This window comes from Protopterus annectens, chromosome 12.part0 (assembly GCF_019279795.1).
Source record: "Protopterus annectens isolate FY-2018-M chromosome 12.part0, PAN1.0, whole genome shotgun sequence".
Taxonomy (NCBI): Eukaryota; Metazoa; Chordata; order Ceratodontiformes; family Protopteridae; genus Protopterus; species Protopterus annectens.
In genome coordinates this window covers 1,573,383,237-1,573,408,408 of record NC_056746.1, presented here as the reverse complement: position 1 = coordinate 1,573,408,408, position 25,172 = coordinate 1,573,383,237, and the positions used below count along the sequence as shown (strand labels likewise).

Genomic DNA, 25,172 nt, shown 5'->3' with positions numbered 1-25,172 from the left:
TGATGGTTTACTGGTGTTAGAACTTTCCATTACTGGCTCATTAAAGCCTAGTGCTCCTCATCGGGTTGTCCCCTCCCTGCTGGCCTATCTCACCTGGTATCCCTGAAGCAACAAAGCAGGCCAATTGTGTTGGCACCCAAGAAGCACCCCATCTCCTCTTGAATGATGGTTTACTGGTGTTAGAAGTTTCCATTACTGGCTGTATGTCATTTTGCCTAAATATTTTTATTTTAAGTTTTGTCCTCTTGTGGGCAGCACACACGTGACACCAGCTAAGGTTTTTCCCTCCCCTGCTAACCTGCTTTCTAATAGTTACCCCTTCCACCTTTCCTCTTTTATTGCTTCTCCCCCCTGCCCCTGGTTGTCTAACTTTCCCTTGTCAGCCTGCCTTACTACGGCTGAAACATTCCACTTGCCTTGTCTTTTCTGCTCCCTTACTGTCTCTATTTTACTGTCATGGCTGCTGCTCTCCTTTCTCTCTTTTTCCTACCTTACTCCTTCACCAATTGACTCTATTTTGCATTCTCTACTTACCTACTTTCTAATTACCCCTATGGCTTTCCCATATGGTCTAGCGGTTAGGATTCCTGGTTTTCACCCAGGCGGCCCGGGTTCGACTCCCGGTGTGGGAATGGGTTGCATTTTGTTGGGAGGGTGGCCTAATGGTTAAGGTGTTTGCCTTGCAAGCACAAAGTGCAGGGTTTGAGTCTCACAAGGGATAATTGGCTAGGCTTAAAATGGCTCACAAGGGCAGTTAGCTTAGTACTAACCCATTTACCATTTACCATTTACCTATCACTGTCCCTCTGCTAACTACTACTGTCCTTATTATACCTTGTGCCTGCTATATTCTTGTAAACTACTGCCTGTCTTTTCATCCTTTTTTTAACAAACTCTCCTTTATATATTGCTAAACTACGTAGCATATGAAACAGTAGTGTTTCAGCTACTCTGCTTAGCTGATAGACTTCGCTCTCCTCTCTGGCTGTTTCCCAGTGCTCCTGCCTCCCGCCCCTATCCTACCCTTCATGCATACCTTCTGCTTCCTCCCCTATACCTCGAACTCTATATGTAGAGTCTTGCCCCTGCTAAAGCGCCATCTTTAAATTCCATCTTGCAAACTGCAGGTTCTCCTGGTTGTCCGCGTGGTGTGCTGCCGGTAAGTGAGCATTTCTACTTAGTAATTGTCTTATTTTGCTCGTAGTTTGGCATTTTTACTTAAATATTGCCTTATCTTGATCGTACATTTGTCAGAACCTGTAACTAGTGTCTTCAGTTGCCGCTGTGATCCTCGTGCTGTAAATACTTTTTTATGGTGGTCTCTCACTAATTTAAGCTCTGCAATTAGTCACTAGTATTTCTGAAGACATAATCACCGTTTTTACCTACTAGTGATTTCATTTGGCAGAACCTGTGGATAGTGTTTTAAGTTGCAGATGCTGAGATCCTGCGTGTAAACGCTTTCCTGTGGTGGTCTCACTAATTTAAGCTCTGCAATTAGTCGCTAGTGTTTTTGAAGACATAACCACTGTTTTTTACCTACTAGTGATTTCTAACACCACATATTGTAGTTTTTTTTGCAGTCGCTGAGATCCCAACCTCTTGAGTATCTGTACACGCTGTTTTTGTGGCTGTTTATTATTGTCTTATCCTCTGCAATTAATCGCTAGTTATTGCTAAAGCAATAATCACTGTATTTAGTTATTAGAGACTCCTAAAGCCTCTGTTTAGTGTATGTTATTATCCTTCATGCTACCTTTGTTTTGTGGCTAAAGTACTTAGTCGATAAGGTGTCTTACACCTCATGTTTTCAGCTATGTTTTTGGTAAACTGCCTTTGTTTTTAGCGACTGTACTAGTCGCCTGATATTTCCAAAGTAGAGACGTCTATATTACCTGTTTTATCTCTTATTGGCCTTGTGTTTAGCTACTATATAGGGCTGCTACAAGGTCTTATACCTTGTGTATTATTAACATTAGTTAGCTGCCTTGCCTTTGATTTGGACCTCCGCTTTAGTCACTAAGAGGTCAACTGTTGTTAATATTGCATATTATCTTGGTATACCTGTTAGAGTACCTTGCAGTTATTTGTTTTTCCTTCTCTTTACTGACATACTTCTTAATCTGGTATCTCTACCCACTCTATGCTTAACCACCTATGCTATTTCTGTTTCCTTTAGTCTTCCTAACCCTTTATCTCTTTTTGTTTTGTATTCCAGCATTAAAGCCTAGTGCTCCTCATCGGGTTGTCCCTCGCTGCTGGCCTATCTCACCTGGTATCCCTGAAGCAACAAAGCAGGCCAATTGTGTACCCCAAGAAGCAGCCCTATCTCCTCTTGAATGATGGTTTACTGGTGTTAGAACTTTCCACTACTGGCTGTATGTCATTTTGCCTAAATATTTTATTTTAAGTTTTGTCCTCTTGTGGGCAGCACACACGTGACAACAGCTAAGGTTTTTCCTCCCCTGCTAACCTGCTTTCTAATAGTTACCCTTCCACCTTTCCTCTTTATTGCTACCCCCTGCCCCTGGTTGTCTAACTTCCCTTGTCAGCCTGCCTTACTACGGCTGAAACATTCCACTTGCCTTGTCTTTTCTGCTCTTACTGTCTCTATTTTACTGTCCTGGCTGCTGCTCTCCTTTCTCTTTTTCCTACTTACTCCTTCACCAATTGACTGTATTTTGCATTCTCTACTTACCTACTTTCTAATTACCCCTATCACTGTCCCTCTGCTAACTACTACTGTCCTTATTATACCTTGCCTGCTATATTCTTGTAAACTACTGCCTGTCTTTTCATCCTTTTTTTCCAACAAACTCTCCTTTATATATTGCTAAGGTATGTAGGATATGAATCAGTAGTGTTTCAGCTTCTCTGCTTAGCTGATAGACTCTCCTCTCTGGTTGTTTAGCCTTATACCTGACATACCACACCTCTATATTTACACCTATCCTATGCTCCTACATACCACACCTCCACTATATCTACAACTACCCTAAGCACCTATCTCACTTGCTCCTCCTTCCTATACCTCCTCTATAACCTTTCCTTTCTCCCCTCCCCACCCAAAACTACACAAATACCTTGATATCTACCAGTTTCATTTACTCACTCTATACTCTAAGCCCATATCCAGTCTATTCCTCTCTGTCTCACCTCAACATGCCTACCAAAACTTACAAACCAATATCCATGCCCCCTGGAACAGGCACCACTCTAAAAAAGCTAACACTTCTACTTATTATTTCTCTTGCCCTCACATTACCCTACTTCCTAACCTGTTATGAATCAAATCCCAATTACCACTTTAACTACTCTCCCAAACATACTGCCTCTGATTTCATAAGCGGAATTGACTCATTTAAACATTACATCTATCCCTAGCTACCTCCTTGCCAGATATCACAGACTGTCCCACATTAAAATTCTAAATCTCTTGATTAAGAAACCAAAATACTCACTGTACTCCCCCATCAAAGCTTACCTTGAACATAAGCATTCTACCTTAGTAGACGGGACATCCACCAACCCAGGGCCCTTAACCACTTCATCCGATGAGGCAACCACTTCACTAAACTCTTCCTACCACTACCAACCTCTAATCCAAATACTCTACTCATAGTTCAGCGTAATATACGAAGTGTCACTAACAAACTCACCCATCTCCACTTCTTCAACATCACTCCTTTGATATTCTCTGTTTAACTGAAACCTGGTTAAAACCCTTTACTAAAGATAATGTAATCTTACCTCCAGGTTATAACATCCTGAGAGTTGACCCCAAAACAAAAAAGGCGGAGGAGTTGCACTTCTATACAAAACAGAACTTAGTGTAACATTAATACCCTGTGATAACCCAGACAGTAATAAGACTGAACTTCTCGCTGCAACTAAACCCTAAAAGTCAATCTATATTATCTGTATATATCTACCTCCTGGAAATAATTCCACTACTATAGAAAATATCCTTAGTTGGCTCACCACCTCCTATCCACAAGAAACCATAATTCTTGGAGACCTCAATCTGGACTGGTCCTCTTTAACTACTAATAACCCAGCTTCTCATATTAACCTCTATGGCTTTAGTCAAATAATAAACACCTCTACTAGGATCAACAAATCTAACAACAAAGAAAGCATTCTAGATTGGATACTCATTAACAAACCTCTACTTAAATATCAGTCTGGAACATTACCTGATGACTTTAGTGATCACAATCTAACCTTTATTATTAGACAAAGAAATGCCTCTAACAATACACCTATCTATAGGACCCTACGTAATCTCAAATGTTTCAACCCTATTCAATTTAGAACTGAACTAAAGGCCTGCAATTGGAACCCACTAAAGACACTTCCCCTTGAAGAAGCTGTGCTTTACTTCAACACCACTTTCCTAACTATTCTAGATAATCATGCACCATCACGCTCCATCCAAATTAAATCTAAACCTGCCCCCTGGCTATCTAAAGATACAAGACAAAAAATGTTACTTAGAAACAAAGCATGGAAAAAATGGCGAGCTAGCAAATCTAGTGTAGACCAACAGACCTTTAGACATCTAAGAAACTGTACCAAAAAAGCTATTTTCTCTGATAAAAGAAGTTATTATAGTAATCTCCAGCAAGCTAACCACAATAACCCTCAAAAATTCTGGTCAACCCTTAACAGGCTTCTACACCCTGGACAAACTACCACTCCTTCCCCTACCGGATCTGAAAAGAATTCCACCCTTGATACTGCCAACACTTTCAACTCTTTGTTTATTGACACTATTAATTCTTTGGCCTCGCACCTCTCTAGTGACAACACTAGTATCCCCGACCCTGCATCCTCCAAACTACCAACCTTTAGGCTACAACCCATCTCCACTGCCATTATACAAAAATGTATTCACAAACTCAAACCATGCACCCCCTCAGCTTACCAACTCCCATCTGAATTCCTTCAAAAAGCAGCCTCTGAAATTGCCTATCCCATATCTATTCTCATTAACAGAACTGTAAATGAAGAAACCATACCTGACATCTGGAAAATCTCTCACATCATACCCTTACACAAAGGAGGTAACTCCTATGAATACTCCAATTATAGGCCCATAGCTCTCTTGTCCCCACTAGCAAAAATCATGGAAAATGTGTCCATTAACAGTTAATGGACCACCTAATAAAAACTAACATTCTGAGTCCCTGCCAACATGGCCTTAGGCCCTTCCATAGCACAACCACCGCCTCCTCACCCTTTCAGACCTTATTAACAAGAATCGAAATAATAACATCCTGTCTTCAGCTCTCTTCATTGACCTGTCTAAAGCCTTTGATATGGTCAACCACTCCATTCTCTTAAAAATTCTTGAATCTCTCTCCTTAGAATCTAAGGCTGTCCACTGGTTTAGTTCCTATCTTACAAACAGGAAACAAGCCGCTCTGGGATAACAAACTCTCATCCCTTCTCCCTATCTCACTTGGGGTCCCCAAGGCTCTATTCTTGGACCACTTTTCTCCCTCTTTATAAATGACTTACAAACAGCTATTCCCCAGGCTACTTGTATACAATACGCTGATGATTCCACATTAATTTGCTCTGCTAAATCCATCCCTGAACTGCAAATTAATACTCAAGCTGTTTTCTAAAGTTGAAACTTGGTTCTCAAAACGCTGCCTACTCCTAAACGCTAAAACCAAACTCTTACTCTTTAAGCCCACTACCAGATCCCCTACATTAGACTTTACTATCCTATCTAACAATGGAACTATTATATCACCTGACCCTAATACCAAACTGTTAGGTGTCACGATTGACAACAACCTTACCTTTGATTGTCATATCAATAATACCATTAAATCTGTAAACAGGAAACCTCTCTATAGAATTAAAACTTTCTTAACCTCCCAAGCCAAAGCTACTCTTGCCCACTCTCATCTTATTTCTACTCTTCTACGCCACCAATCTATACTAACCTCAAGAAAATAATCTCTAAACTATCTTCCACAATAATATAGCTAGATTTGTTACTGGTAAACCCTTCAGAACTCACCACTGTCTGAATCTGCAGCAACTTAACTGGCTTGAACTGTCAAACATGTTGCTTCTTTCCCAACTGACATTTGTCCAAAGAGCATTCTACCAACCTCACAACACACCTATACTCTCCAACCTCTTAACCCCTACTCTAATCTGAACTCCTCCGCTCATCAAGTAAGCTGCTAGTTACCTTAATCAAATCTAATAACCTAGCAGGTGATTCCCTTTCTCTAATACTATTGGAAAACACTGGAATCAACTGCCTACTGAACTTACTTCCATTGCATCTACTGTTCTGTTTAAACAAAACTCAGAATTTACCTTAAAAGCCACTGGATGTGTCCCTGCTCTAATCCTGACTAAAGTAATATGCTTCAATTAATCCGTCTTTCTCTCCCTACTCTTCTCTCCCTCCTGCTTCCTCCCTTACCTTTCTTTCTCTACCTCTTTAAACTCCTCCTCTTCATCTTTCCTCCTTATGGCTATGAATCTCTTTCGAACAAGTATTTGTCTGTTTATTTCTGCTCTCTCTCTATTGCTGCTTCTCTTTCCTTGATCTTATACTCTCTCTTCTTGGTATTAAAACATGTTAGTATGTTCATCATGATGTTACTTATTCCCTAGGAAGTTAATTGTCCTTTAATTTCTTTTGATAACTTTCTTTCATTTCTCTTTCCCTGCTCTTACACTTTCTTTTATTGGTTTTAGAAATAAGTAATAATGTTTATTATGATATTTGTGCTCATAATGTATTTCCTTTTGTTTAAATGTGGAGCTTTTCTCCCCGGGCCTCTGCTGAAAATGGTAATATATCCAGTTGGACTAGCCCGGTCAACAAATGTAAAATAAAATAAATAAAATTATGGCATTCTTGCATGGGTGTGTGTGCATTTCTGATGGGAGTCATCATCCACTGTTCCAGTGCATAGCCAGCATCCTCCACCAGGTGGCCATATGGGATGTCCCCCCTGGCAAATACCTGATACAGCTGTGAGGCATACCAGATGTGGGAGTCGTGATAGCTTCCAGGGCTGCCAGCACACACATCCATGATAATGCCCTGAGCATTGCACACGATCTGGCAGTTGATGGAGGGGTATCCCTTGCGGTTTATGTAGCACCTACCCTACTCACCAAGTGGTGACTTAATGTGTATGTGCATGCAGTCTATTGCACCCAGTACCTCTGGGTATTCTGCCACATGGTGGAAGAGACGCATATTGCTGGCCAACTCCTCCTGCATTCGGTGGAAGTATATGTGCTCATTGGCATGTGGTAACATGGCATCCAGGAACTGGCGGAGTGCCTGTGAGACCCCCAGGATATCCCCAGTTGGCCTTTGGAAGGTACCTGTAGCTAGTATTCTCAAGCTTACACATACCTTTGTGTTCACTAGGATGGGTTCCCCTCTGTTATTTCTCACTCTGAGGTGTGGCCGGCACAGTTCAACAAGTTGCTGTATGGTGTCCCTGTCCACCCTGTAACGCTCTACTATCTCCAGATCATTTAGCCCCTGATAGGTTACCCTTGGTCTGAGCACTCTTCTCCTCCTCTGGTGCCTGAGGTGGTTGTCAGTATCATCCTCCATACCACCTTCAGTCTCCAACACATGCTGATGAATCAAAGCTATGGCAAACCCTACCATGTACATTTTAAACGTTCCCCATCTGTTTACACCGATGGTGCAGAGTGTTTGGGAACATTGGATGTGTATGTAAAAATCCAGCTGCAGGGTATCTTAATGATGGGTTTTACAGCAAGTACTGCAATTGTGGGGCCTTTGGTGTTAAATTATGCTTGCCTGCCGTGATTAATCTGTTGCCCTTTATTTCACTTTTCAACCCAAATCCCCTCCCATTGACAGGCATGCATCCAGCTGCCGGCTTTCTTGTTTTGTACTTTCCCTACCCAGGAATGTGTTGAAAAATGTGTTCTGTAGCTGTTCTACTGCAATTTTGCTTTGTTTTGCTGTACAGCATCTCCCCTTTCTTGTTCTGTAGGTAGCTGCAAGCAGCCTTGTTAGCTGTTGTCAATGACCCACTGTGGGTTCCTAGGTGTTAATTACTCATTTGTACTCCTATTTCCATAATGCAGCATTTCCTTATCTTTTTCCCATATCCTTCCTGTTTCCGCTCTGGTGTGCGCCGCGCACAGCCGTTTACCGGGTTTACAGAGCGTTTTCATCCACGTTCACATGCACATTCGGTTACCTTGTGTGCTCTCAGCTAAGCCAAGTTATGGCTACTTCAACACACCCCTATCCTGCAGCTTTGCTTAGCAACAGGCAAACCGGGTTAGCAATGCTGCAATGTGCTTACAGCAATGGTGACACACCCCTCTCTTGATGTAATTTTTATCTCAAGGGCTCACCTCAGTGTTATAATGCTACGCTGTTTTGTGCATCCTTACACCAGCGGGAAATCTCTGATTCAGTATTATTCCTCTCATTTGCATGGCATTGCCTACTAATTCCTAGCTACTGCACATAACACTGTCACTGCCCCTTAGCAACCCTTGCGCCATGAGTATGGTGTAGCATGCCTGCCATTGACTATTATGGGGAAATTGTGATATGTGTTTCATTGCAGTTTTATTTGATATTTTTGTATATTTCTTGCCATTCCCTTTGCGCACCGATGCCCTGCGCTTTAACTTCGTGTTAGTGTGGACATAATATTAAATGTTCTTTTTCATATTTTGTGCATGTTGTTTTATACCATTGGCTATATATGTAGCCACTGGCATATATTAACAGTATAATACGTGTGTTTGGTCCACTGTCATGGCTCCGATTTTATGTTTGAAAAATGTAAACCGTTTTTTTCGGTTTACATTTCTGCATGCTTACACTATGCCTGCACCACTTCCTGAATCGCTATATACCTTCATTTGCATGCTACACTGCTGTGCATGGGGTGATTAGCATATCTGCACCGGGAGCTGTGTGGGTGTGGTGGGCATGGCGTACGCAGGTAGTGCACATGGAAACCTGAATCACTCGGCGATCATATTTAGTGTTAGATTGCAGATGCTATGCCTGCACCTGGGGCAAGCTTCATGATTCCCGGGGTGTATCTTTCTACCTTTGCATCTGTTTGCTTGGGTGTATGTGTGCGTGTGTGTGTGTGTGTGTGTGTGTGTGTGTGTGTGTGTGTGTGTGTGTGTGTGTGTGTGTGTGTGTAACTAAGTGTATACATTATGTGTCTGTCTGTGTGTCTGTACATGCTCGCTTTTGTATGTGCATGTGTGTGTGTGTGTGTGTGTGTGTGTGTGTGTGTGTGTGTGTGTGTGCATGCATGCATGTGCTTGTGTGTGATTAAACATTAATAATATTAGTTTATATTTTGGATGTAAAATACTTCCTTCAGCAACAATATTTACATATCCTATTCCTCCTTTAAAACATTAGGCACAGGAACTTTTTTACATCAAAAATATATACCCATTTAACAGATAGATAGATGCTACAGGGAAGTAACATACCTTTCAGGGTTGGGGAGGTTCACTTTCTGCAGTATTGGACTTCACAAAACCCAAGGGTAGTCTCTTACTTCGCTGAAATGCTCCACTTATTGTGTATTATAACCTGCTTAGCACTGCTAGCGGCTACATATAGATTTCTAGTGACTGGCGCATCAGCATCCAAGTAAGTGAGGCCAGATCACTGAACAACAGTCTGGTTATACCCTGTCTTTAATGGAAATAGTAAACTCAGAGTTAGAGCAACTAAGTTGGAAGGTGTTGAGAACAGCTTCACTCTGCTGGTTTACCACCCATGGAAAATAGTATAGGTGCTTAATTAATTAATTTAGTTGTTAGGGTTAGTCCCATTGCAGATATATATATCTTTGTGTGTAGACACATCGGCTTAGCATTTGTGTATCATGTGAGTTTAGTACAGTTTTATTGTACTTCTTGAAGATGCTGCATTTGCTGAATCAATTGCCATATAATCATACACTTTAAACTTTAGTTATTTAGGTACTGTAACCCAAATAAAAGCAAAATATAAGCAAATAAAAAAATACAAACAGTAAACTCTGTCACTCAGAGAAATAAAATGGTATATAAACAGTAATATAAAATGACATATTGTAGTATTAAAACCAACTTGAAATGATAGCCTCAGACTAGAAAATTACATTCTGGAGTTCAATACAACAACATCTCTGAACATGAGACTTTCATTATCCTTAAAACATCAGCATTTGTACTGATGGCATACCCTGCATATCAGGGTACAAAACCAATCATGCACTCAGATCCACTGGCAGCTGTGGGGGAGTATCTGTATTCATTCATAACTCCTTTATATCTTATCAGATTTTACATAATATAAACCTAGAACTGTTTGAAGTCTTAGTTACACAATGCAATTAACTATAACATTGCAGCTAATTATACATCTCTATAAATGCCCTTCACAGCATGTAAAGTACCTTAATCAGCTAGAAAAGTTAACCGTTGATCCAAACATCCTTCTTATGGGTAACTTCAACTATACACATATTAACTGGCAAATATTTACTCCCAGGAACAAATTTGGACCTTGGAAATTGACAGCACGCATTAACAAATTGTTCCCCCACCTCCCAGAGGTGGTAATCTTCTTGATCTTGTCCTCACAAACATTTACCTCAGTTGTACCAACCAAGTGGTAGCTCCCTCCCTAGTTAAATCTGACCATCTTCCTGTGGTCTTCTATATGAAAACCTGCTTTGTGGCCCCAAATAACTCCTCTGTATTCAAGGTTACTCCACAACCAATTATTTATTATTTATTGGTCTTATTGATAGTCACAGATGGTATAGCTCCCCAGCAAATCAAGTGACTGAGGCTGATGTCTACTGCTCTGAATTTTCCACTCTCCTGGATAGATATATTGCGGCATCCATACCAGTCTGGTGTAAACCTCATGGCATATGGTGGAAATATCACATCAAAAAGTTCTATAATAAAATAAAATATAAAGCACCTGGCCATCACTAAAATATGTACACTTCATTGTTATATAAAAGGATTTAAGACGGGCAAGTACATGTCTCAAACTTACCATAAGGAAATATAAGGCCAGTAATGAAATTAGAATTGCAGCTAATTAAAAAGAAAACCATAAGGCCTCCACCAGCTATATTACAAAATCTTAGAACCTACAATTCTGTACTTATCTCCAATGGTACCTCCTTCAATGACTCCTAGATCTTTGCTTAATATTCTTGTGTAAACATTCCCTTCCAACTTCACTCCACCTACCCCCTCCTCTGTCCCTTCCATTCCTACTCACACCTACCCCTCCAGAGATCAAGTTAAGCAAAGTCCTTTCGACACTTTTCAAGATTAAAAACATTACTTTCTTGGGTTCTGAGAATATCCTTGCATGTCTGCAGAATGTCTCTATGAAATCTTTAGCTTGAGTTTCTCCATTGCTTATGTCTCCAAGGTTTGATGAATGGCTGTGGTGTTGCCCTTGCATAAAGGTGATCCTTGTACTGACCCTGGGAATTATAAGCCTATTAGTCTGACTAGTATCATTTACAAAGTTGTAGAATTTATTATAGCTGAACTAATAAACAATGATGTACATGAATTTATATCCCTGGAAAAAAAGGCAAATCATGGCTGCTCAATCAGGCTGAGTTCTTTGAAAGGGCTACTGAGACCATGAATAAGGGGCATGGAGTTCACGCTGCTTATCTGGACCTGGCCACAGCCTTTGGTACTATCCCCCATGCTGTGATTATTGACAAAATCTAGCTGCCTGGATAGGTAACTGGTTGTTTGAGAGAACCCACACTGTTAGGATGGGGAGTATTTGTTATGGATAGAAAAATGTCAACAGTAGTGTCCCACAGGGCTCTGTCATGGGCCCTCTTCTCTTTGATATACATTTCTCTTGACATAAAAGCTGTTATCCAGTAACTATAGATAAGAAAGTTTGCTGATGATTGCAAACTGGGGATGGTTTTTAAATCTCATAGGGCTGGACTAAAAAATGCTTGATGTATTAATCATGGGCCTATCCTCAACATGAAGAAATGTAGCACAGTTTTTTTGGCAAATCTAGAATTACTTCTGCTTACCATATATGTAATATTCCATTTAAATTTGACTCAGTAATCAGGGACTTTGGTAAGTATGTTGATAAAAGATGTTCCTTTATTTGTCATGTCTCTGCATTGGTTAGAAAATCCTGTCTTGCATAAAGTATACTTCATGGTATCTCCTCAAGGTGCAGAGAAGTTATAGTCTCACTTTATTCAGCTCTTATTAGTTTCATCACTGAATATAATGCACCCTTTCACAAGTACCTCACAAAGCACCTAAAACAGAGTGACAAACATCAAAGTTTCCTCTCCAAAAAGATGGTCTCAGTATTCTTAGCTACTCTGATCAACTAAAATTCCTGTCGCTATACAGTGTCATACAGGCTTCTGAGGAATGCTCTTTGTTTTGCCTTCTAGGCTCTTTGGACTCCTTTACCTAACCAGAACTGGTGGCAATGCAAACACCTGATCTACACACCTAAATCTATATTACAACATCAACAACACCAAATGACGTGATTGCTACCTTGTTCCAAAGTATATCCTGTTCCTGGAATATGCTGCCCTTACCATTCAAACAGCCTTTAAAACCAGTCTGGATGATTGGATAGGTGATCACAATTTTTTACAGTGGATGTGTGAAGAAAATCTACCTAATGCAAAACATTTTAGTCTCCCATAATATTGGGTAATATGGCTTAGCTTCTTGGGGATCTCCTTTGGCCATAATCGTAGTAAAAATCTACTAACCTTCACCTTCATAAACAGGTAGCATTTAAGGGTACTCTAACAGAAGAGTCAGGCTCATGTACCCCTAGTTTGAGAAGTAGTGAGTTACACAAAGCTAGAGCCAGATAAGCAAATGATGCATGAGTAAGTGACTGTAAACACTTCTGTGAAACCACCCACAGCAACCTGTCACCAACAGATGGAAATGAGAGGATTGGAGCATAAGACAGCAAATGCTCCTTGAGGTAGGAGGGACACTGATCAAGCAGAACTCAAAAAGTCAAGGTTAAGCTGTTAAAAAACAACTGAGGTATGATGGGTAGCTAGTGTAGCTCTCACAATAAAGGCATGAAATGACTGTAATGTGATATACCAGTCAAAATCCTGGTGGCAGACTTATGTGATTACTGCAGTCAGGTAAAGGCAGTATTGCAACCTCACCATATAAACCATTGCTTTAATATGTTTGGGCTGAAATTAACTCATATGTAACTGTTTCTGGATGTGACACTGGTGGCAGGCTTCAATTCTAGATATGGTTCTGAGCTGGAAATACAACCACTGATGTGGTCCATCAGTATCAGCAGATCATTCAAGCACACTTCAAGGCTCCACAACTGTGGTGTGAATTCCAGCCTATTGTCACCTCAGAAAATCAGGGGAGACAAAAATGGGACTTGGATGGTCAAATGGTCACATGCACTACCATTGCTTCTGTTTTTTTGAAGACTGAGCTTACTCCAGGTCTGATTTAACCAGGTTAAGACAATTCAGGCATCATTTAAGATTATTAACCAGTATGCACTCCCAAGAAAAAGAAAAGCAATCTGGATATTGTCAGCATGGTAATGATCTTGTACACATCTTAATAGGACTTTTCTTAGTTGATGCATATAGACTGTACCAAGATTAAATCTTGCAGCACCCTGAAACCTAGTGCATCACTCTAGGAACAATCATAATATACCCAGTTGACACAGTATTAGTAAAACTCCATGGCCAATAAAAAATGAAAATATGTAATGATAATACCTACAGTGAACAGCAGGTGTTAATTGAAACATGTGACTGCATACTGTTTGATGACCACTCATTTGTTGATGGTTTTTCCAAGACTGAGACACCGAACTACTGATGTCCAGCAATGTGAACTCACACTTAAAACTGACAATATTTTGCAAGTCACAGTGTTCTTTCTTCAATGTGGGTGTGTGTGTGTGTGTGTGTGTGTGTGTGTGTGTGTGTGTGTGTGTGTGTGTGTGTGTGTGCTGGCTATTCATCTAAATTGTGGAGAGAATGAGAAAATAAAGCAGTTGCATTGCTTGACTGAGATATATTTATTCAGTTAGTAAAGGATGTTACAAGAAAGAAGAAAATACTGGACATTGTACTCAACAAGGATTAGGGTGCTGAAGACCTAGAAATGCAAGAGGCCATGGTTACTACTGACCACGCAATTGCTGGGCTCATCATGGTCAAGTGAGACATCAGACAACAAATAAAATTGTAGCACTCCTGAAAGGCAGACTTCATTAAGCTAAGGGGCAATTTTGAACTGAGAACAGAGACTAGATATAAGTACAGGTACAAGCAGCCTTTGGGTACATATAAAGGGGAGCATACAAGCAGCTATGGGAAAGTAGTTGGAAAAAAGGGCAATGCAGGGAGAATAAACAGGCCAATGTGGTTCAGCAAGGGTGCAGTACTTTCAAAGGAATGGGAATTTCATGATTTAACGAACAAAGATGAAGACTGCAGGCATGAATAGGAGGAAGCTAGCAGAAGGATAAACAGGCAGTTAGAAGGCGAAGTCAGCTCTAGACAAAGATGTAACCGAAGGAACAAGGAAAGTGAAGAAAGGATTTGTTTGACCCACTAGTCAAGGCAGAGGTGCAGGGACGGGTCAAGTAAGACAAAAGGAAGGAGTTTGGTAAGGACAGGGAAAGATGGCATATCTTAACAAATTATTTGCTTTTTGTTTTTATAAAAGAGATGGAGGTAAAACCGCCAGTTTGGGATGGGTAAAAGGGAAGAGTGAAGACACCATACTGCAAATAGGATTATAGGTTTGCAGAAACTACAAGGCAATCTGAAGACCATGTGTGTGTTGCTAAATATCCATGTGTGTGTTGCTAAATATCAACTTTAAAATGTATTGCACAATTCCAGAAGGGGAAACCATGTCAAGCTGGGGACAAATAAGTAGACTGCCGTCCAATCATCAAGGTAAGGTTTGAAGACGGCAAGGTTGTCACTCTGCTTAGCATGAAGAAACATTTTTTTTCAGAGATGGGGCAACTGTTAGATAATGAATCAATCCCTCTAAATGTGTATTATTTATATGTTGATGGAAGTTCAAATCTATGGTTCAAGTATTTGTGTAGCCATTTGTCCTGTGAAACTATAAAACAAGTTTTATGGTGGGATCTTTGACTGCAAAGAATGTAAGGCATAAACCTCATTACAGGAGTCTATAAGAGCCAGAATATAGGGACAGAGCTTGTAGCCTGTCTGAATATCTGAGAGTTTTTTCAGCCAATAATCTTTTTCATCAGGAACCTTTGGAGCCTTCCTTGCTGTATATATTTGGCTAGGTACGTGCTGAAAGGGGCACTGTTCTAATTACCACAGACTACAGAGGGCTGGGTAAATCCCTTGACTTAGATGAGATACCTTTGTTAAATTAGTTGCGCTTCATATAAGGATTTTCTAACTATTGTTGCAGCATGGTGGCCTACTACATTTTCAGGATCTTGGAGGTCAACAAGCCTAAAAGGTGCTAATTCAATTAAAAGTTGTTTATAGACCTAACAATGTACTGAACCCAGATGTTAGGAGAGCCATGACACTACAGGTCCTCATACCATGGCTTGAATATACCCCCTATCTCTGCCATCAGCTCATCACAGATTACCTCAATATTACAAAACAAGAAAATAAGATCCTAACATTTATTCACTGTCCGCCTAATGCTGCACTTCCATTTAGAAAGCTAACTGCCTCTTGAGTAATACAAGGATATATTTTCTCCTTAACTTTCTCACTCATATGTTGTTACATGATTCCTACTGCCAACCTACTTAGTACAAACTTAAAGCAGAGTCCATTGACCCCTTTCTCTGAAATCTGAAGACCTCCATTTTCCCTTGCCAAAACAGAAACAGCCTTTGCAGTATTGGCCTCTGCATCCTGGAACTGCCTACCTGAGAACACAAGAATTCTTGACAATCTCCTTCAATTTCATAAGCAATTTAAGCTACACCATCAAAAACAATCTGATTGCTCTTTTTTATCAATAAAGTCTAAATACTGATTCCAGATATCAGAATGGTGATGTCATACCAGTTACTCTTCTTTGATGTGCCCTTACTATGTATATGCTCATTTTAGGTACTTTAAAACAAATTCCCTTCAGTATGCTGTTGTCTGGTAAATTCCATACTACCTGCTTGTGCACTGCAAATTTTAACACATACTTGCTGTGCCCGCATCCATTTTATTTTGTTGCCTTAATATGCTTTCTCATTCTCCATGATGACATTGTTGTAATCATATAAAATTATGAGCACATCTATTTTGTATAACTGGATTAATAAGCTTCTTATGTATTGTCCTTGCTAGTATATGTATTCATGTTTAATGCACGTCAAGTGTACATATTACATAAGACTGCTGCACATGTTTGCACATTATGTATGTATTTGCGTATAACCCAGGTTGTAACTAAAAAGAATCCTCAGACAAGCTCACTTACAGGAAAAGCCGCTGAGAACAACAAACTAAATTGCATGTATTAACATGAGATGTAAAACAGAAACAGGTCAGTTTTAAAACTTGAGTTACATTGCAACTTGAGAAAAGAAACCCAAACTTTAGTCAGTCCCTTCCAGGAGACCTATAGACAAACTGAAGCGACTTGGAGTAGGAAACAAGTTGTCTAAATGGCTAGAAGGGTGGCTAGATAACAGGAAGCAAATATCAATAGCAAGGAAGCACCCAAGGGATAGAGACGTGGTAAGGAAGGTTCTCATAGGAACACTGCTGCTTGGCATCTAACTATCAGACATTATCAGAGACAATGAGATCTGGATTGACCTTTCTCTTGATAACCCAAGATAGATGGGGTGTGGAGGATGGGGGAGTAAACCTTCAGTGTAATGGGAGGAGACTGGTTGAGTGGACTAAGATGTTAAAACAAAGGCTTACCGCAGGGAAGTGTAAGGTAATTTGTACAAGTTCTAGTAATTCTGATGTGGAATAGGTATTACACTAAAAAGCACAGATCAGGGAAAGAAACTTTGTGTGATGTTAACAGCAGAACTAAACTGTCAGGTACAAGCTAAGAAAATTGTAGTTAATACCAATAAGGTATAGAAGTGTATTCTTAGCAGAACAGACTCTGAGGAGAGAACTTTTGTTCAGATCAACCTGGAGTACCATGTTCAGTTCTGATATCTGTACATGTATAAGGGTATCAAGTTATTCAAGAAGGTATAGAAATAGACCACCTCTGTAATGAAAAATAAAAGATATGAAAAGAGGTTACATCAGCTAAAGCAATGCTCAGTGACAGGTGAAAAACGCAAGACATGACATGGCTGCATAAGACACCTAGTGGAGACTGTGATGGCATACAGATATAGAGGAAAATCAGAGGAATGTAGATGGTAAGCATCTACCAGATTAAGGGTACAAAGTTCAATCTAGACATTTGAAAGAATTTTTACAGAAAGAGTAGTGGACTAATGGAATGGATTACCTGAGTTGTCAGTAGATTGTAAGAAAAGTGAGTCCTTCAAAAAGACCTCAGATTGATGGTGGACTAGGGAAAGAGGTATAGAAGGGGCAACTCAATTTTTCAGATATGGACATAGGGCATTAGATGGAGCATTTATATTTTATGGGATTGAAACTGTATTGTGCAATGTAAACTCACATTACACAAGGATATGGCTGACACCCTATCTCCTCTAAAAAACAGAAAGGCCTTTAATGTTTGAGGGCCAGAAGATCTGACACATTTCTAGGGACAGATTACATCACATTATAAAAATTTAAACCAAAAGGAAATATGATATAAATTTAAAAGATCTGAACAGATTTTTATTTAAAATATACTTTCTAGGGATAAGTAATTGTATCACTATAGTTACCAGAAAATATTACTTGAAAGAAAGTCAATGAAACTTATTATATCAGGGAACAGATAATGTATAAAATTAATTCAAGGAAATGATGGCATTAATAGGACAACATACAAAACAGTAAGGAATGGGCATAAGCATTAAATAATTTGACTTATTAAATCCATAAGTATACATATGTCAAGTCAAACGAAAATGAAAAGCTTTCAAATTTCCATTTCTTTCTCCATAGCAAATTACAGTTTTTTTAGGTATCAGTCTGCTTGAAAAGAAACAAATAAATAACCAGAAACACAGTGACAATAACTAAAGAACATCCTCCTTAAATGCTATTTAATATAAACTTGTAACCACAACATGCTCAAATGTAACTTAACGAAAAAACTATTTTAAGTAAGTATAAATTACATACTTTATGATGTATCTACAATACCATCTATTAGAAACTGATGTTACTGTCTCATGAATACAAGTTTTAATATAGCTGAACTCTAACGTGACTTCTATGGCTATTTTCTTTACTACCCTTTTTAAAGATGCACATGGGCTTTCTAACATGAATACCTGAAGTAAACTGTGACCGTTTTCAATATGGTAAATGTGACTTACTCACGAATTAAGCGTACGCAAAGGATTACAAGAACTTTTCATTATAGCATGTATAGGGTCTAACATAATCCCAAACAAACTTCCTCTTGCTACACAACCACTTTGTTACTTGATTATATGCTTGACAGAACCAAAAGATACAATATGTAATTTACTGCGATTACAGTTTTGCTGGGCTTTCATCTGTATTGAAATATTACCATTGCTACAATGGGAGGATATATGTATGTCCTCCAAATATGCAACACAATCTAGAAGATTTAGGATTTTTGCTTGGAAATGTTTACATAGATATTTTTACACCCCCCCCTGAGTAGACTGCAGAGAATTTTTCCTCAGGTAGACAGCAAATGTTGGAGGTATGATGGGGAAGAAAGAGGTACTTGGGAACATATTCTCTGAGAGTGAGGTGGTTTGGCAGACTTTAAGGATTCCTTGTGGGATGCACTGTAGGAGATGCTGGGTGGGTGGATTGGTGTGATGAGGGAGATGATTTTTCTGAGCTGTGATAGAGAATCGGAATTGCCTACACATAGTAAGGCCTCGCTGTGTCTAATTATGGTGGCTGCCAAAAAAGCAATTACTAGAAAATGGAAATCAAATCTAAACCAACTATATTAGAAGTAGTGAATATAGTAACAGAGATAAAACAACTGGAATTGAGATCTTTAGAAAAAGGCAGTAGCAAAATGGGAATTGTGGGAACAATACATACAGGGGAGGAAGGAGAATTAAAAGAAAGGAAGACATATGAGCTGTGTAGTGTTTGACTGAAAATGATTGGGTAGATAAGACATGTTTAATGTTTGCCACTGGGAATGTGTCAATACGGTTTGTGATGTAAAACGCTTGCAAGTAGGATTGTCTTGGTGTGGTTTGTCTTCATTTATATAAATGTATGATTGCTTCTTTCATAAGTGATGGTTTAATAAAGATGTTTTTTTATTTAAAAAGGGGGCAGGAATTGAATAATTTATGTAATGATGCTTAGGTTATATGATATATATCAATATATGTGAAGTATAATGTGTGTTAATGTTAATTTCTTAATACAGTATGATTACTTTTGTATAAATATACATTTGCCTATGTCACAAGTGATAATTCAATAAAAATAGAAATATTACCATTGCTTATTGAGTATCAGTGGGATTATTGCTTATTGATTGTAATTAATCCCAAAAAAGATTAAACTACTATTATTTTTTCCAAAGTCCCATGCCAATGCAAAAAGTAACTTCTACATTATCTCTTTAAACAATACAGCTGTAGATGTAGTTACCTGTACCAAATTACTTGGAGTCAGTATACATGACAGCTTAAAGTTTGATCTTCACATTCAAAACTGTAAAAAAATAACTTGTCAGAAACTAGGTCTAGTATACCGAGCAAAAATAATCCTTATTCATTCTAGTTGAATCACCTTAGCCAAACTTATCTTTTACCCTTTCTTCTCTGTGGCTCACCTATTTTGACTAACATCCAGATCTTTCTTAAATCACAACTGGGGCAATGCTACAATAAAATAGCTAGATTTGCAGCTCACCTGCCACATAGAGCTCATCATTGTTCTGCATTACATGCTCTCAACTGGTTAGAACTCCCATATCAATGAGCCCATACACAACTTTTTCTAACCCATAAAGTACTATATAACCCCTCTAACTGCCCTTTTATCTCTTCAGTACTTCACCACTATTGCCCAAACCACCGTCTGCTCTTTCAAGACAAAATCCTACTTGAAATCTATAAACTAAAATAAAAACAGTATGGGGCAAAGTTTATATGCACACTGCATATCCAAGCTATGGAACTCTATTCGAAATTCAATCAGAACTATGTCTCGTCTCCATGTATTTAAGTCCTCTCTCAAAGAATTTCTCACTAACCCATGGCTATGCCCGTGCACCTCACCTGTATGATTTATATTAACAAATACATTACATTTTTACTACTCTAGCTACTCATTATGCTATCTATACCATTCAACACCTACCTGCTACCCTCTCTCTTAGGGGAATTGTATCTTTTAATTTTTATTTCCTAGCATAGTAGATTATACTTCTAATAAATTTGCAGGTACTGATTGTCATATTTAATAATCATTTTTTTATTTCTTTTTACTTTTACATCACTGGTGTCTCCTCATGTTTTATTGTATCCTATGCATGACACTATCAAACTGTATTTATAGTTTTTTTTTTAATTAATTTGTTGTTGTTTGTCTTTTTCCCGGTTAGGGGTTGCCACAGTGGAACTCTGGTATGCTAATGATTGGCAGTAGATTTTTACAGTGCCAAGTTGCCAGCTCGACGCCCAACCTTCGCCACTTGACCTGCGGGGAGGACATGCAGACTCCACACAGAAGGCACTCCTCGCACTCCAGCTGAGAATCGAACAGGAGAACCTCTTGCTGTGAGGCAACAATGCTACTGCTGCACCACCTTGTACTAGTGCCTTATTTGATGCTATTTAACTCTCTGGAGCTTTTCTCCCTGGGCCGCCACTGAAAATGGTTATTACTCAGTTGGACTTTCCTGGTAAACAAATGGCAATAAATAAATAATAAATAAATAATAAATAAATAAACATTCCATGGGATTCAATAAACTCTGTGTAGGCTTCGCGTGAAGCCAACACAGAGTTTACATGTTTGCACAGTGAGCAGCAATGCTAATTACATATTCATGCTGCACACTGTGTTTAAAAGTAAACAAGTGCAGTTTTGTAGCTAGCAGTACTGTTCCTGCCTGGAAAACATGTAAAGCAACACGTATAGCAGCAGACATGTAGACCTGTTTACCTGCGGGTAAACCAAGTCTGTGGGTTGCATGGAATGCCACAAAGATTACCAGGATAATATAGCAATGTACATTAGAGGACAGTGTATACAGGGCAAAGCATTGTGGAATACCATTTCAGGCATTCCAAACAAAAGTTGTGTAAATGATCTGTAACGGTACATGGACTGCGATTTAAAATAAACAGTCAAGAGAAGTGTGTGTACTGAATAGGGACAGACAGATGAATTGTAGGAATGAACACAGGGAAAGGGGACAGGTGAAACATCATAGTGTACAGCAAATGAGGGCATGTAAACGGAAGACATTTGTAGGAACACTAATCATGTATCAACATGGTACAGTATGGACTACACAGTGAAAATGTACATTATGTGACTGTCATACAAGGTGACACAACAATGGAGAAGATGTCTTTGTGATATAAGCATCCTGACATGAATAATGAAGAGAACATCAAATCAGGATGTGATATACAATTGGTTTTAGGTGCATATTGTGAAGCTGTGCAAACTGATTTGGATGAATATGACTGTAGTGTCAGCAGAGGTCTCCAACAAGTGGGACACTGTTACAGGCTCATGGATAACAGTAAACAGAAGCATGCACAATCATGGACAGTATTAGAATAATACCACTAGTGGTTCCATGCATCTGACATAATAAATGTGATTCTGAGTGATCATAGATGGTTCTACACAAACACACTTGTGCAACTATTATTACATGTCAACAATCTATGAGGATAATCAAGCACCAAGCTAGTTGACTGGGGTGCATGGCATACATATGATACAATCCACACTGTCATGAATGTAACCCATGCCATCAATGTTGTCAAACAGTAATGTACGGACTGTGTACATCACTGGAACAGGTATCACATGTGCATCTGGTATAACATCTTGATGGGGGTTCTGCACCATCAGACATCAATGTTTATGCAAAAAATAGAATACCTAGGTATGGCCAATAAGATGTGTGGGAGCTCACTGTGGCAAAGATGGTACACATCAGTTACACATCAATGGAAGATGTTATGGAAGTACATGAAGAAGGGTGCATTGTACTCAGTTATTGGTGTGATGAAGGTTCTGAACTATGGTGGTATTATGGCCTTTGATGCAGATGTCCTGCACATACTCAGTAGTTGTGATACATACACGGGAGTAGTCACCACTGTGGGCACATGTTCCACATACCATCTATCTCAGGACACAGGTCACATACCACTTGGTCTGTTTGTAAGGGGAGTAATGTCTGCCTTATCACTGGGTTGTGCATTTGTTTTCATAACATAACAAATCCCCCCAAGTTTTTGTTTAATTTCATGTTGTCATGGCTGTGGCAACAATCTTTGGTGTATGTTGATACTATCGGTATTAGACTAATATCATAGTTGGAGTCAATGATTGCCCACAATCTGCAGTCCTCCAAACAGCTGTTTGGACACAGGATGTCTATGTAATTCTTTATGTCTGTGACTTAAATAATGGACAGGAAAGGGCCTAGCAGACAACCCTGCTGTATGGATCTGATCACTGGACTCAAAATATAGGTCACTTCATACATTTCAACATATTTAGATTCCACATATGTGATCTAGTTGTCTACTCACTTGGTGATATAGGTGTTTATGGCCACTTCAGACACTGTTGAGTTGATACCTTAGTGTGGATTTGTGTCAAATGCCTTGGCCTGGTCAAGTTCCACAGGATGATAGTGCTGTCATCATGCATGCCCTCTATGACCTTCTTGAGGGCATCTAACAGATGTAATGTAGCATTAACAACTCACTAGCATGGAGAACATCGATATCTGTGCAGTAACAGAAACCTGGTTCAAGGCTCTCGAGAGCACCCCAGCACTACCAGGTTATACCTCATACCATGCTTTTCGGCCCCAAAACTTGGACCGAACCACAAAAGGAGGAGTATCAATTCAAAGATACCCACACCTCCAGGTTGGTGGCACAGCACAAAGCATCAGAGACTATCCATGTGCAACTAACAGTGGGTAAAACTGCCTTCCAGTTTATAGCCTGCTACAGACCACCCTCCCAAACCCAGGAACCCCACTCGGCCTTCCTGAGAACACTGGAAAATATGAAGGTCTCTCCAAACACCATTATATTGGGTGACTTCAACTACCCAACCATAGACTGAGAGCATTACTCTAGCTACAACACCCTAGCCCAAAGGTTCCTAGAATTTATAAACTCAGATGCTATGTAACAACTTGTTACCACTCCCACAAGAGGGAAAGACATACTGGACCTGATCATCACCAACATGGGGACTCTATGCCCCAGACCAGAAGTATATCCCTCACTGGTAAGATCAGACCATAAACTAATCTCACTTGATATTCACATCCCGACCCCACCCCATGCCCAGAAAACCACAGTGAAAAACTTATCTAAAGCAAATTTCACACTCCTCAAAACCAATGTGGAATCCTTCAAAGCCCCCGGGCCTGTGGATAATATGGCCCAGACCGCAAAATCCTTTATAAACGCATTCTATGAACACCTTCAGGAATGCATGGATCATGCAATCCCAAATAAAACCAAGACCCAATCCGTCAAAGACAGATGTCCTGTCTGGTGGACCCCAGCCATAAACAAACTATACAATAGAAGGAGGAAGCTACTACATGATAGAGCAAAATCCCAAAGGAAGGCATCTCTGATCAGTATTAGCAAAAACTACGGGCACTCATAAAATCGTCTAAGGCCAGCTTCGAGAGAAAAATTGCACAGGACACTAAAGATAATCACAAGGCTTTCTTTAGTTATGTTAGGAACCTGGGTGGGAATTCCCAGATATGCTCAGAATTAGTCCAAAATGACAAAAAATACACCGAACCCACAGACATTGCCAACATCCTAGCTGACAGGTTCAGTGCAAACTCCCCCCCCCACCAAAAGGGCTAATATCTATCCCAGCAGAGTGCTGCCCTCCTGATATCTCAGATGCTCAGGTAAGAGCTGCCCTCTCCAAAGCAAGAAACACAGCATCAATGGGACCAGACGGTGTCCCGGGCTGCGTCCTACATGAACTCCAAGAAGAGCTAAACCCAAACCTAAAACTACTGTTCAAGCTCAGCCTTACTACAGGATATGTACCCAAAGAGTGGCATACAGCAACAGTGGTCCCTCTCCACAAAGGTGGTGCCTCAATGGATCCTGGAAACTATTGCCCCATAAGTCTCACTAGCTTGGTCTGCAAAGCTATGGAAAGGATCATCATGGACCTTATAAAGATATTGGGGACCTGCAGACACTGGATCCTACCCAGTTCAGCTTTGTTAAGGGCAGATCCTGCCTCTTGAACCTGGTCGATTTCTTTGAAACAGTCACCAAGGCCATTGACAAGGGGAAGGTGGTCCACACAGCCTACCTGGACCTCGCAAAAGCCTTTGATACAATACCCCACTTGGGCATTATAAATAAGCTCACCAACTTAAATATAAACCCCTATGTCACTAGATGGGTTGAAAACTGCCTCAAGGACAGAACCCACATGGTTAGAATAGAGCCATGTCAGACTCCAAACCAGTTACAAGTGGCATCCCACAAGGCTCAGCCCTTGGACCTCTCTTGTTCGGTATATATTTCTCGGAGGTACAGGCCAACATGGAAGGACTGTGGCTGACCAAGTTCGCAGATGACTGCAAACTGGGCACCATAATAGATTCTCCAGCCGACACAAACATCCTCCAAAAGGGCCTCATAGAAACAGACAACTGGTGCCAGAGCCATGGCCTCAAGCTGAACGCCAAAAAGTGTATAGTCATCCCCTTTGGCAAAAACAAAGTGC

The 25,172-nt window shown here is 39.8% G+C and overlaps 1 non-coding gene across 1 annotated transcript; it reads left to right on the top strand.

The window, feature by feature from the left end:
* Positions 1–560: 560 nt before the first annotated feature.
* Positions 561–632, top strand: TRNAE-UUC. Its single transcript has one exon. It is a non-coding gene; the product is annotated as a tRNA-Glu (tRNA).
* The last annotated feature ends 24,540 nt before the right edge of the window (positions 633–25,172 follow it).